This window comes from Sciurus vulgaris, assembly GCF_902686455.1.
Source record: "Sciurus vulgaris genome assembly, chromosome: 8".
Lineage (NCBI taxonomy): Eukaryota > Metazoa > Chordata > Mammalia > Rodentia > Sciuridae > Sciurus > Sciurus vulgaris.
Genome location: NC_136468.1, coordinates 130,301,718 through 130,315,299, shown reverse-complemented (window position 1 = coordinate 130,315,299; position 13,582 = coordinate 130,301,718). Strand labels below are relative to the sequence as shown.

The window sequence follows — 13,582 nt, the reverse complement described above, 5'->3', positions numbered from 1 at the left end:
ACATGATTGAAATAGAAAATTTCAAGTAATGAAATAGAACATGCCACCAAAAGCCAACCAATGAAGAAAAGCTCAGGACCAGGATTCTCAGCTGAGAGTTCCACAAGACTTTCAAAAAGAATTAACAACAATACTCTTCAAATTATTCCATGAAATAGAAAAGAAAGGAATCCTTTCAAACTCATTCTATGAGGCTAAAGTCACCCTGACACCTAAACCAGACAAGGACACATCAAGGAATGAAAACTTCAGACCAATAGCCCTGAAGAACACAGATGAAAAAATTCTCAATAAAATTCTGACAACTCACATAGAGAAACATATGAAAAAGACTGTGCACCAGGATCAACTGGGGTTCATCCCAGGGATGCAAGGTTGGTTCAACATATGGAAATCAATGAACACAATTCGTCATATTAACAGATTTAAAACCAAGAATAATATGATTATTCAATAGATGCAGAAAAAAAATTTGACAAAATTCAGTGCCTTTCATGTTCACGATATAAAAAAAACTAGGACTAGTAGGAACATACCTCAAAATCACAAAAGCCAGACATGCTAAACCCAAGACCAATATTAATTCTAAATGGAGAAATATTGAAAGCATTTCCTGTAAACATTGGAACAAGACTAAGATACCCTCTTTCACCACTTTTACTCAACACTGTCCTTTAAACTCCAGTCAGAGCACTTAGGCAGAAGAAATAAATTAAAGGTATACAAATAGGTAAATAAGAACTCAAACTATCACTATTTGCCAATGATATATGATTCTGTATTTGGAAGATCAAAAAAATTCTACCCAAAATCTTCTAGAACTAATAAATGAATTCAGCAAAGTAGCAAGATATAAAATCAATACTCAAAAATCAAACACATTACTATACATCAGTAAGGAATCAACTGAAAGAGAAATAAAGAACACTACCCCATTCATAGCAATCTCAAAAAACAATACTTGGGAATCAATATAACAAAACAGGTAAAAGACTTCTACAATGAAAACTACAGGACACTAGAAAAACATATTGAGAAAGACTTTAGAAGATGGAAAGACCTCCCAAGCTCCTGGATAGGCAGAATTAATATTGTCAAAAAACCATACAACCAAAAGTGTTACACAAATGTAATGCAATTTCTATAAAAATCCCTAAGACACTCTTCATAGAACTAGAAAAAGCAATCATGAAATTCATTCAGAAAAATAAGAGACCCAGACTAGACAAAGGAATTCTTAGCAAGAAAAGTGAAGAAGGAGGCATCACAATACCAGACCTCAAACTACTACAGACCTGTATTAATAAAAACTGTATGAAATTGGCAACAAAACAGACATGTGGACCAATGGTATAGAATAGAAGACATAGAGACAAACCCTCGTATATATAGGTATCTCATACTAGACAAAGGTGCCAAAAGCATCCACTGGAGAAAAGATAGCTTATTCAACAAATGGTGTTGGGAGAACTTGAAATTCACATGTAACAAAATGAAATCAACTCCTTATCTCTCACCATGCACAAAACTTGACATGACTGTGAGTCAAAGACTCAGGCAGTAGAACAGACACCCTGCGACTACTGGAAGAAAAGTTAGGTCAAAATCTTTGCCATGTCAGCCTAGGACCTGACTTCCTTAACACGACTCCCAAGCACAAGAAGTTAAATCAAAAATCAATAAATGGGATGGACTCAAACTAAAATGCTTCTCAGCAAAAGAAACAATCAATAATGTGAAGAGAGAGACTTCAGGCTGGGAGAAAATCTTCACCACATGTACCTCAGATAAAGAACTAATCTCTAGGACATATAAAGAACTCAAAAAACAACAAAAAAACCCAAATAACCCAATCAATAAAAGGGCTAAGGAACTGAACGGATGCTTCACAGAGGAAGATATACAACTGATAAATAAATGTATGAAATGTTCAACATTTCTAGCAATTAGAGAAATGCAAATCAAAACTAAGACTTCATCTCACTACAATCAGAATGGCAATCATTAAGAATAAAAGTAATAATAAACATTGGTGAGGATGTGGGAAAAAATGTTCACTCATACATTGCTGGTGGGAATGTAAGTTAGTACAACCATTATGGAAAGCAGTATGGGGAGTCCTCAGAAAACTTGCAATGGAACCACCATCTGACCCACCATTTATCCCACTTCTCGGTTTATACCCAAAGGACTTAAAATCAACACACTATAGTGACACAGTCACATCAATGTTTACAGTAGCTCAATTCATAATAGCTAAACGATGGAACCAACCTAGATGCCCTTGAGCAGATGAATGAATAAATAAAATATGATATATATATATATATATATATATATAATACACACACATACATACAGTGGAATATTACAAAGCTTTAAAGAAGAATGAAGTTCTGGCATTTGTTGGTAAATGGATGGTGTTAGAGAATACCATGCTAAGTGAAATAATCAAAACCAAAGGCCAAATGCTTTCTCTGATATATGGAAGCTAATTCACACTAAGGGTGGGGCATAGGGAAGAATAGTTACTTCATATTAGGTAGAGGGGAGTAAAGGGAAGGGAAGGGGTATGGGGGAATGAATTTTAGTAGAGTAAAACATATTATTACTTCATGTACTTATATGACTGCATGATTGATGTGATCCTGCAATATGTATAATCAGAAAAATGAGAGATTGCACCCTATTTATGTAGGATTCTTCAAAATGTATAAATGTATTCTACTGTCATATACAACTAATTAGAACAAATAAAATTTAAAAAAATTTTTAAAAAGCCAGCCTCAGCAACAATGAAGTGCTAAGCAACTCTGTGAGATCCTGCATCTAAATAAAATACAGAACAGGACTGGGAATGTGGCTCAATGGTTGAGTGCCTATGAGTTCAATCTCTGGTTTACTCCCCTGCCCCCTTGCTAGAAAAGAGGCAAACTTATTTACAGCAGAATATATTTGGTGAAAGTAAATTGTTTCCCTTGAAATCTGACACCTAGGTATTTATCGACCCTGGTTTTATGAGGGAAAAAAGAAAAAGCAACGTTAAAGACAAAAGGAGAGAAAACCAATAGTTCTAGAAAGCAGGAATAATTCAATTAGGAAAAAGTATTTCAAAAAATTACTAGTAGAAAACATGCTGAAGATAAAAGATCTGCTGAGTTAGGGGGTCTATATTATTATGGGTCAGAGAGTTCCTCAGTAACAAATCCAACTAGAAGTCAATTTTCTAGACACCTAGATCAATGCTTTTCTCTTTGAGTTGGCACCACTACTAAATAACAAGGATTTTTGTTTTTGAAGAAAATGAAGAATCCTCCCTCCTAAGCTCTCTGATAGAACTCTAGTCCCCTTGGTACAAACTGTCCTATTTAAACTCTCTGAAGTTTGTAGACACATATGAGGCAGATATAGAAATTAGTGGACAAGCTAGAGAACTCATATGTGCTTTGAATGGTCCTGCTTTCATACATATAACTCATCCCTTCAGCAAGAGAGCAAGGTCTGTGCCATCGCCATCCTTTTTCACCCTTCATAAATCTTTCATGGAGTTGTTCCCCACTACATGATTAATTTAGGCCTTTGAATGACTGCAGACATATGTAGCAGCATTTGAAAACAATTCTGGGCACTGCAGGGGTTTACTTCCATCTCAGTTATTTGTTGCTGCATAACAATTGTCTTCAAACTTGTGGCTTAAAATAACAAACAGTTTATTACTTCTCATGTGACTATGTTCAGCTGAGGTGGGAGGGGTGGTTCTGTTCTATATGTTACAGACTGAGATCACACACGTATGGCTGCATTCCATCAATACCAGGCTGGAGCTGGAACATCCAAGATGGCCTTTCATCCTTTTGATGACCTCTTCCCTTGGCCTCTCAGTCCTTGGGAGTTTAAGAGCCCTGCCCAAATTCCTGATGCTCACAATAATGAAAAATAATAACTGAGGGGGTTTGTTATATAGCAATAAATTGAGACAATTTCCCACATCCCTTTCCTTCTATTTTCTGTCCTACCCATTCTCTTCTCAGGAACTGTTTTGTCACTATCTCCTCCAGCACCCTGTTTTCAAAAGATTTAGGTTCAATTCTTCACCTTAACTGCTAACTTTACAGACTGCACAACAGTCAGGACATACTGCTTATTAGATATTTTTAAAAGGTATGTAAAGGACCTGTAGGAATCAGTGGAAAGTTGGCATCATGACTCTTAGGCAGAAAAGGGTGAGAAGCCAGATGCCTTTCGATAGTATCTGCTGACCTCCTTACCATATCATGTGCAGCAATTCCATGGTCTCCTTGTGTTCATCCAGTTTTCTGTATTGCCTCCACAGCTGGATGGACACTGTGTCAAGTATTGCCAATGGAAGCTACACTCTGAACAGAAACATGTAGAAATGTCATTTTTTTTTTCTTTTTAACATTATTTCTATTAAGATATAACGGACATGCAAGAAACCATACATATTCAAAATGGTTTGATTATTCTGACATAAATTCAGCAGTAAAACTTTTACCACAATCAAGTAAATAAACACTAATCCCTCCCAGAAGTGTCTTCATACTCCATAGAATAATTTCCCCTCCAGGTAACCACTGATACACTTTCTGTCACTATATATAAGTTGCACTTTCTAGAATTTTACAAAAGTAGAACCAGTGAGTGAGTATACATTTTAAAGTATGGCTCCTTTCACTCAGCATAGTTGAGATTCATTCATGGTGTAGCTATTCAGGATGCTGCATTCTACTGTATGGCCATATCACAGTTTCTCTACTTACCTGCTGGTGGACATTTACATTGTTTTCAGTATTTTACTATTACAAATAAAGCTGTCATAAAAATTCATGTGTAAGTCTTTAAGCGAACTTATATCTTCATTCTCTTCATCATATGCTTTCTCAACATCACAATACTTAGGAAGTGAATGGCTGAATCATATGGCAGATCTATGCTTCGATTTCTTAAAAAAACTGCCAAACCATCTTCTAAAATCATCATGCCATTTTATAGTTCCACCAACAGTGTATGAGAGTTCCCATTACTCCATATCCTCACTGAAACTGGTACCACAGTTCTTTCAATTTTAGCCACTCTAATGGAAGCACACTGGCATATTGTGATGTTAATTTACATTAAATTCTAACTGAATATAGATAAGTATTTTAATTATCTCAAATATCTTCAAGCTATGAATTCTCTCTAATATGTATAATTTCCTATATATAGAACTAACAATTTTCCAGTTTAAAGAACATTTTCTAGAGGAAAATAAAATCTTTTCTAAATGCCAGGCTTTCAAAGCAAATTTTTAAGAAGCTAGAATTCCAGCAGTAGGTTAATCACAGTATCCATATAAAGAACTTACTTTCTAAAGTCCCTCTACAGTGGTAGGCAGGCTAATTAAGTCTCCAGTTGACTTAACAATGGCTTTAAGGTGGTTTACTGCAGAAGTCAACAGAGAAATCTGGAAGGAAAAAGAAAAACAAGTAATGAAAACAGAACTTGTAGATATGTTTCCTTCAAAAACTACATGGCTGCTCTGATGAAGTCAAAGCACCCTTTCAGTTTGCAGAAGTAAAGAACTTAACATACCTTGGAGAGAGTTGAGTTTCAGTAGGCAGCAATAATACCCCTTCTTTACCTGCCCAATTTAAACTAGGGCTAAAGGGGGAAAGAAAATTTATTATTCTTTACACTAGTCCTGGCAGTTATAAGGTCTAAAATTTTAAATTATCCAAAGGATGCAGTGATTACATACAATCCTTCAATAGTTAAGACAAGAAAAAACTAATGATCAAGGACCACTTCAAGGGTTTGCTTTGGTAAAATATAACACCCTCAGTTATTTAATTGATTTTTGTTCCACTCCATGTGGGAACATGTTTTACTAAGTAAAAGTCCATCATTACAAAATATAGTCTATTGGAACTATACCTTGACAATTTGAACAATACTTTCAACTACTTAGGAATTTGGTTTTTGTTTAATAATTTGATTCATATTTAAAATTCAGTAACTCTTCCAAAGCACTGCTTTGTACCCTGAAGGGGTTCAATAAATAACACTGACTCATTGACTGACTCAATGAATGTATTAAAATAGGAACTGAATCAAAATAAAAAGTGGCTTTCCTCCTGCTATAGAGGTAGAATTCTAAGTAGCTGAACTTCTCTTGCATGGAGATGGAAAATTTTTACAACATTCAATTGCAGGCTGCAGAGATAATATTCAAACAAGGTTTGCTGAGTAGCTCAAAAAACTCTTCAAAGATTCCCAAATCCAAACTGCTTTCCTACTCCAAATTCTAGGATGAGAATACAGATCTACCAATAGCAATGATATCAAGAATGGGCTTATAGAGTAACCACTGGTGTTTCTGGGCACTGCTATGACCAAGAATTGTGCAGGTACCACAGGGATATTAGACAAAGCAGAACCAAATAACCTATCATTTCTTCAATAGATGCTTGAACATCTCTGTGCCAAGCACTGCTGCAGACACTGAGGAGACAGTGGCAAATAAGATCATGGAGCTCTGCTCTAATGGAGTTTTCATCCCAGCAGACGGTAAAAGAAAAACAAGGGAATCAGAAAGTACTAAGTACTATGTAAAGAAGTTAAACAGAGCTCCTGGAGTGAGCAGCAGCTTGGTCTGGATAAGAGAGTCCAATGAAGAACATTGGAACTTATGAATTCAAGTTCTCATTTTCTTCTTTCCCCTTAGCACAGGTAAGTTTAGAGACTTTATTATTTTTTCATTCACTTTAATGCAACACATATTTATTAAGTCCTATTACATACCCGTAGTGAATAACACAGATGTCAGGGATCTTATGGTGCTTATGTTTCAGTGCAAGAAGATAAATGGTTTTATGTAAGTAAAATATCAGATGGTAGACAGCATTAGAAGAAAATTAAAATAAGGTGACCTGGTAAGAGTGACTGAATAGCTACTTTGGATTAAATTCAGAGAAGCTCTCTATAAAAGGAATATAAACTAAAATTTAAATAAAGAGAAATTAATCATACAAAGACTGGATGAAGTAAACTTTATGGTAGAGGGAACTGCTAGGGAAAGGTCCCATTACAGGAAAGAGCTTGACATGTTTAAAGAAATAGCAAAAAGGTCAGGGTGCAGGACCAAATAATGTGTGTTGGGGTGGGTTGGTGGATGAGGTGAAACCAAAGATGCAGGAAAGGGCCAGAACAGGTAGGGTTTTATAAATCAGAACAAAGATATGGATTGTAATTGATCTGTGACAGGAAGAGGTATAAGCATAATCATTATGTGACTGGATATAACTTGCAAGATGATGACTCTTGCTCTTCTGTAGACATATAGAAACCAGGAAGAAAACAATTGGAGTAGTCTACTTAAGAGATAATGATGGTTTGAACTTCAGAGGTAGCAGAGGAAGTGGCACAAGTTGTGACTGATGTGATTTGCTGGGAACAGGTGAGAAAGAGGAATTAAGGAAAACCACCTAAAGAAGCTGAGAGAGAAGTCAAATTAAAGAACTGATTAAGCACATTTTCTGAAGGAAAAGTTAAGTTTTTATATAAAAAAAATAAAACAGGCATTCTTTCTAGGTTCGAAGGATGACAGTGGCATTGGGGAATGGACAGGGAACAACAGTATGAAGAGGCTCAGGTACTTTTTCTTCATAGTACTTCTCAAGGTGATGACTTCTTTGTGTGATTATTTGATTAAGGTTTCTCTCCTCAACAAGACTGTAAGTTCCATGTGACCAAGGACCATGTCTGCTTATCTTCCAGGGTATGTTTGTCACAAAGACATGGACTCGATAAGCATTTACTAAATAAATAAATGGCTGAGAGCAAATATTCTGCGTCTGGGATGAACGCTGAGATAGTTAGTCCAAGCAGAATAGGGGGAGAGTCCAGGAGGGAGGAAATAAGGTTAGGTAAGTAGTTAACTTATTTTTCTCATCAATATAGTATGCAAAACAACAAACTACTGATTAACAACCATATCAGAGGAATGTGTGATGGTTCTAATATATGTTTACAAATTTTTTGATAGTCTTCTCTTCCCTTCCCCTGGAGTGTGCCCTGGACTAAAATGATTTGCTTTTAGTGAACAGAATAAAACGGAAGTGAGAGTCAGCAACTTTGAAAACTGGTTATACATAAAAGGCATTTTTATTGCTTCCCCTTGCTTACTTGGATCACTCATTCTGGGAATGCTAGCTGCCATATTGTGAGGACCATGTAAACATCCCCAGGTTGAAGTCCACCTTGGGAGGTACTCAGGATTCTTGCAGTCACCATCTTACACCAGTTAGGCCTTCATATGTTGAAGCCCTGGCTGACATCTTCACTGCAACCTTAGAGATGGTAGTCAAAACCACTCTACTAAACTACTCTCCAATTCCTGACTACAGAAATTCTGAGATAACAAGTGTTTGTAGATTTAAACCATTAAGTTTTGGGATAACATGTAATCCAGCAACAGATAACTAATACAGGTCATGAGGATTGCCTCACATATGTAACTAAAGCATAGCACCTGATACAAACAAGACATCACATAAGCAACAGTTCTTTAGTAGTACAATTTAATTGCACTTAGCTAATTCTCCCAAAGTGTTCCAGAATATTCAGACCACTCATCAACATTCTAACTCTAAAGACAAGTAGGTGAGAAACCTCAGGCCACAGACAGAGTCTCAGCAAACTATAAACCTCTATAGAGTAGCAGTTACATTAAGAAGGTTTTCACACAGGCCTTTAAGAAGACATGAATAATATTAAGATTTGAAAAACACATGAGGAAAAAGGCATTCTCAGGTACTGTTCGTGGGAGTATAAATTGAAAAGGTGTGTAAAAGTTATCAAGGAAAATCCTTCAAAATTTGAAATGTTTATATCTTTTATTCAGAAATTTCATTTCTAGAATGCTATCCTGAATATTATTGCTTATTTATTCAAAGATATATGCACAAGGATATTAAGGACTTCCTTATATGTAATAGAAAAGCACTAGAAACCACCTAAACTTCTATCACTAAAGATGTATGTAGATACATACATTGACCAAAGCAAGCTGTAGACCAACACATATCAAAGGACCCCATTTATTCATTTCACACACACATGCTAACTCATAAGCAAACACATATTAAAATCTATTATGGTTTTCTAAATACCCACAGGAAGACAAATGGAAAGATGCAGCTCATATTATTGATAGTGAACAAAATACAGGGACATGGAACACAAATGTGTGTGTGTGTGTGTGTGTGTGTGTGTGTGTGAGAGAGAGAGAGAGAGAGAGAGAGAGAGAGAGAGAGAGAGAGAGAGAGAGAGAGAGAGAAACAGATCAGGGTACAAACAGATGGGGACTGAAATAGAGTATGTGTATAGGAGTTCTATATGTATTTTATCATTTAAATCTTATATAAGCATATATTATTTATGAAAGTTCTAAAAAGACAAAAGATGAGAAAAAATACACACACATGAAAAAGATACCACATAACTTTGGAATGGGCTGAATGGGTCTCCTCAGCTGCCCCTTTCTTCCATGCCCTATATTGGACCTTCTGAGATCATCTGAGCATGTCCAACCATAAAAAGGAAGAATGGATTCCTCCTCCAAGTATGTTTTACTCAGTGCCCCATAGTAGGTACACAATTGGCTCAAAACCAATTTGATGGGTAAAAACATAGTTACTCCAAATTCCATATCAATTATGTGATTACCTATTGGCCTCAAAAGGAGCAAATACCTTCCCATGAAAATTGGCCTTCTAAAAGAACAACCAAGTTCTCTGGATAGTGATCTAGGTAGAAACTACTGTCCCATATTCTACAACATCCTGAGGTTATGGCAGAACTAGTCAGAAGTAGCTCAGGAATGACAATGGCCTCACAAAACAGCAGTGTGATTAGTTGGCAGGTGTCATTTCACCCAAAACCAGAGAAGTAGCTAGAAGTCAATGCAGGTAGAATCAGGTGAGGTATTGTTTCCCCTTTCTCCATACCACAAACATTCTAGGCCTAGGATTTCAGTTGCATCACTGAAAGAATATGCTCTGAAGAGCTGAACATTAACTCTACAGTTACTTAAAAAATTTACAACTTATTACTCACTTAAAAGACCTGGATTGGAGTTGGGGTTGTGGCTCAGTGGTAGAGTGCTTGCCTGGTACATGTGACACACTAGGTTCAATCCTCAGCAACACAAAAAAAATAAATAAAGGTATTGTCCATGGGTTGAGGATATAGCTCAGTTGGCAGAGTGCTTGCCTTGCAAGTACAAGGCCCTGGGTTCAATCCCCAGAACAGTGCAGGGGAAAAAAAAGTATTGTCCATCTACAACTACAAAAATCAAACAAACAAAAAACCTGGATCACACATCACACATCTCAGCCACTAAGACTCAGCTATATTTCTGTAAACTACAAGGTTTGATTCCATCTTATATAGCCTTCCTATACTCAGGGGACTAATGCCAAAATCTCTGGAAAACTATAGCAAAGCTATGTGTGTACCTGGACAGGAGAGATGAAGTGTACCCTCCCATTACTATCTCTGGAACTGCACTGCCTCTTAATAGGTGTATTCTAGAATGTGAGATTTGATTCAAGCATTACAGAACTTATCACTAAGTCACATTTTGCAGTATGAATAGTCTAAAAAGTTGAATAGAAAGCATTACGAAAAAAATTCACACTTCAGCAAAAGTTCAGTCATGACTTTCATGCATACTACGTGACTTTTCATTAGCAAAATTAAAAATAACCTCTGTAGATCATTGGCTTAACAGATCACTTTATAATTTTTTTTTGCTTTGGGGTTAAAATTGTGTTCTTTAAATACTAAGCAAAAAAGTCACTAAAGTGGACAATCTTCAATGGTGAATGTGTGTCAGTACAAACACTCCTAGCAGGTACCCAATGTCTTATCCTTTCAACTTTATCTACCAAGCATCTACTGAATCCTGAAGTGGACATAAAGATAGGAGGCAGAATGGGAAATGGCAAAGAGGCTCTCAAGGCTTATTTTGATGGTAGCACTTCTATATAGTTGTGTGATCTTCTGCAAACTACTTAACCTCTTTGACCCTTAGTTTTCTTACCAGTAAAATGGAGCTATCACTTTCTACTTTACAGGGCTGTAGAAACAAAGAAGGAAGCTCACAGATGCAGTGCATCTCACAGTGGACTGCACAAAGAGAATACTCAATGAATGACAGTCATCATTACCTGCTGACCTACCACCACCATCACCAACACTTTCATCATCTTGCTTAAAACTCAAATACAGTGTATAAACTTCCAGTGCAATTAGATATACATGTGAATACTGGTCTCACACACTCACATATTTGTCTCAGGTTAACCTCAGGCACTCACGCAATACCCTCAAAGTGTCCTCTGACACTTATATAATATTCCCACTGTGAGGCATCTGACATACAAATAAGACTATCACTGTGACCTCTGACACTCAGGTTATATCCTCAGTGGAACCTCTGACACTATGTTATACCCACATTGTGGCTTCTGACACGTAATATCCTCAATGTGGCCTCTGACACTCACATACTATCTTCACAGAGGCCTCTGAAGCTCATATAATATCCTCACTGGGGCCTCTGATGCTCACCTTATACCTCACTGTGTCATGTGAGACTCAGAACATCCTATGACCCTGAGAGTCACATCATATCCTCACATGTCCTCTGATACTCACATAGTACACACTGTGACCACATTCACTCACATAATACTCTCACAGAAGCTGCTGTCACTGACATAAGATCCTCAATGTGACCTCTGACACTCACAAGACTACCCTCACTTTTACCTCTTTACTTACCTAATACCCTAACTGTGGTCTAAGATATTCACATAACATACTCCCTGTGACCTCTGATACTCATATAATAAACTCGCTGTGGCCTCTGACACTCATATAATACCTTACTGTGACACCAAACTAAGATCCTCAATGTGACCTCTGTCACTCACATAACCTCACTGTGATGTCTGCCACTCATCTAATAGCCCCACATGGCCTGTGTCACTGACATAATGCCTTCAGTGGGGCCTCTGACAATTATATTATATCCTCACTGTGATCTCTGACATTCAAAAAATACCCTGATGTGGGTACAGACACTTTCATTGTATCCTTACTTGTGCCTCTGAATCTCACCTAATACCCCCTCACACTTTGGCCTCTGGTATTCACTAAATCTCCTTACTTGGCCTCTGACACTGACATAATATCCTCAGTGTGACCTCTCACACTCAAATACTATTCTCACTGTGACCTCTGACACACAGTATCTCCAAAGATATGTGTGTACCTGGACAGGAGAGATGAAGTGCACCCTCCTATTACTATCTCTGGAACTTCTGGGGACATTCACAAAATATTCTCACTCAGGCGTCTGATACTCACCTTATACCTCACTATTACATATGACACAGAATATCCTCACTGTGACACTGATAGTCATATAATATCCTCACTATAACCTCTGACAGTCACAGAATAACTTCAGAGTGGCCCCTGACATTCACAAAATATTCTCACAGGGGACCTCTGACACATAATACCCTCGTTGCCTCTGACACTGAAATCATATCCTCACTGTGGACTCTGACGCTCACAAAATATCTATCCTCACATAATATCCCCACTATGGCCTCTCGCACTTGAATAATAAATTCGCTGTGACCTTTGACACTGACATAATATATTTACTGTGAATTCTGACACTTGATGGTACTTTAACTGTGCTCACTGGGGCTCACACAATTCCTTCACTGTGGTCACTGACACATAATACCCTTACTGTGACAGAATTCTGACTCACATAAAAACCTCACTTTGACTTCTGACACTGAAGTTATATCCTCACCGTAGCCTCAGACACTCCCATAATACCCTTCCAGGGTCTCTTACACTCACAAAATAAAACACAATGTGAGTTCTGACACTCACATAATATCCTCAGGGTGACTCCTGACAATTATTTAATAACTTCTTTTTTTTTTTTTTTTCATGAAGCAGCTTCCGCTTTATTCGGATAACACCCTCAATATATAAGCAGTCTCATGCATAAACAATTGTAACGAGATATGTCCATTCAATACTATTAAAGGTCAAGCAATCACGAGCTCAAGCATACATGTAAGATATATCTGTTCACGCACTAGGCGGCTGAACTAATTGTCATACAGCCAATGGTAAACGCTTCCTGTTTTTCTCAAGGCACGTTCAGCACACCCTTTGGCTCTCTGCCAGTCACCATCTTTGGATGCATGTAGTGTAACCCTGGGCCTCGGGTCTCGCCCACCACATTTCCCCCTTTCTGCTTATAAAAGAGACTGTGCCTGTCTTTGGTTGTCCACGGCAGAGCAACTTCCTTACCTGTCATTGGACAATGAGGCTCTAGCCCTCATTTTCTGTCTTAGGTCGGTATGAGCTCCCCATGAATCTTACCTGTCTTTGACTACCGGTACAGCATATTTAACCAGACTTGGGGGGATGAGCCAGCATCAATTGCGACGAGAGCTTGGCGAATAATGGCTGTTTCTCT

At 37.4% G+C, this 13,582-nt stretch overlaps 1 long non-coding RNA gene across 5 annotated transcripts in view; it reads right to left on the bottom strand.

Moving 5' to 3' along the window:
* The window catches only part of LOC306668642, a 118,215-nt gene that overhangs the window by 88,295 nt on the left and 16,338 nt on the right, over positions 1–13,582 (bottom strand). For 3 of the 5 annotated variants that reach the window (XR_013765922.1, XR_013765923.1, XR_013765924.1), the window contains exons 1-2: positions 5,369–5,765; positions 4,269–4,963 (exon numbers count right to left, since the gene is read on the bottom strand). This is a non-coding gene — a long non-coding RNA (uncharacterized lncRNA). Of the gene's footprint in view, positions 1–4,268; positions 4,964–5,368; positions 5,766–13,582 lie in introns of those variants that run through there. The other 2 variants (XR_013765921.1, XR_013765925.1) reach the window with 2 other exon arrangements.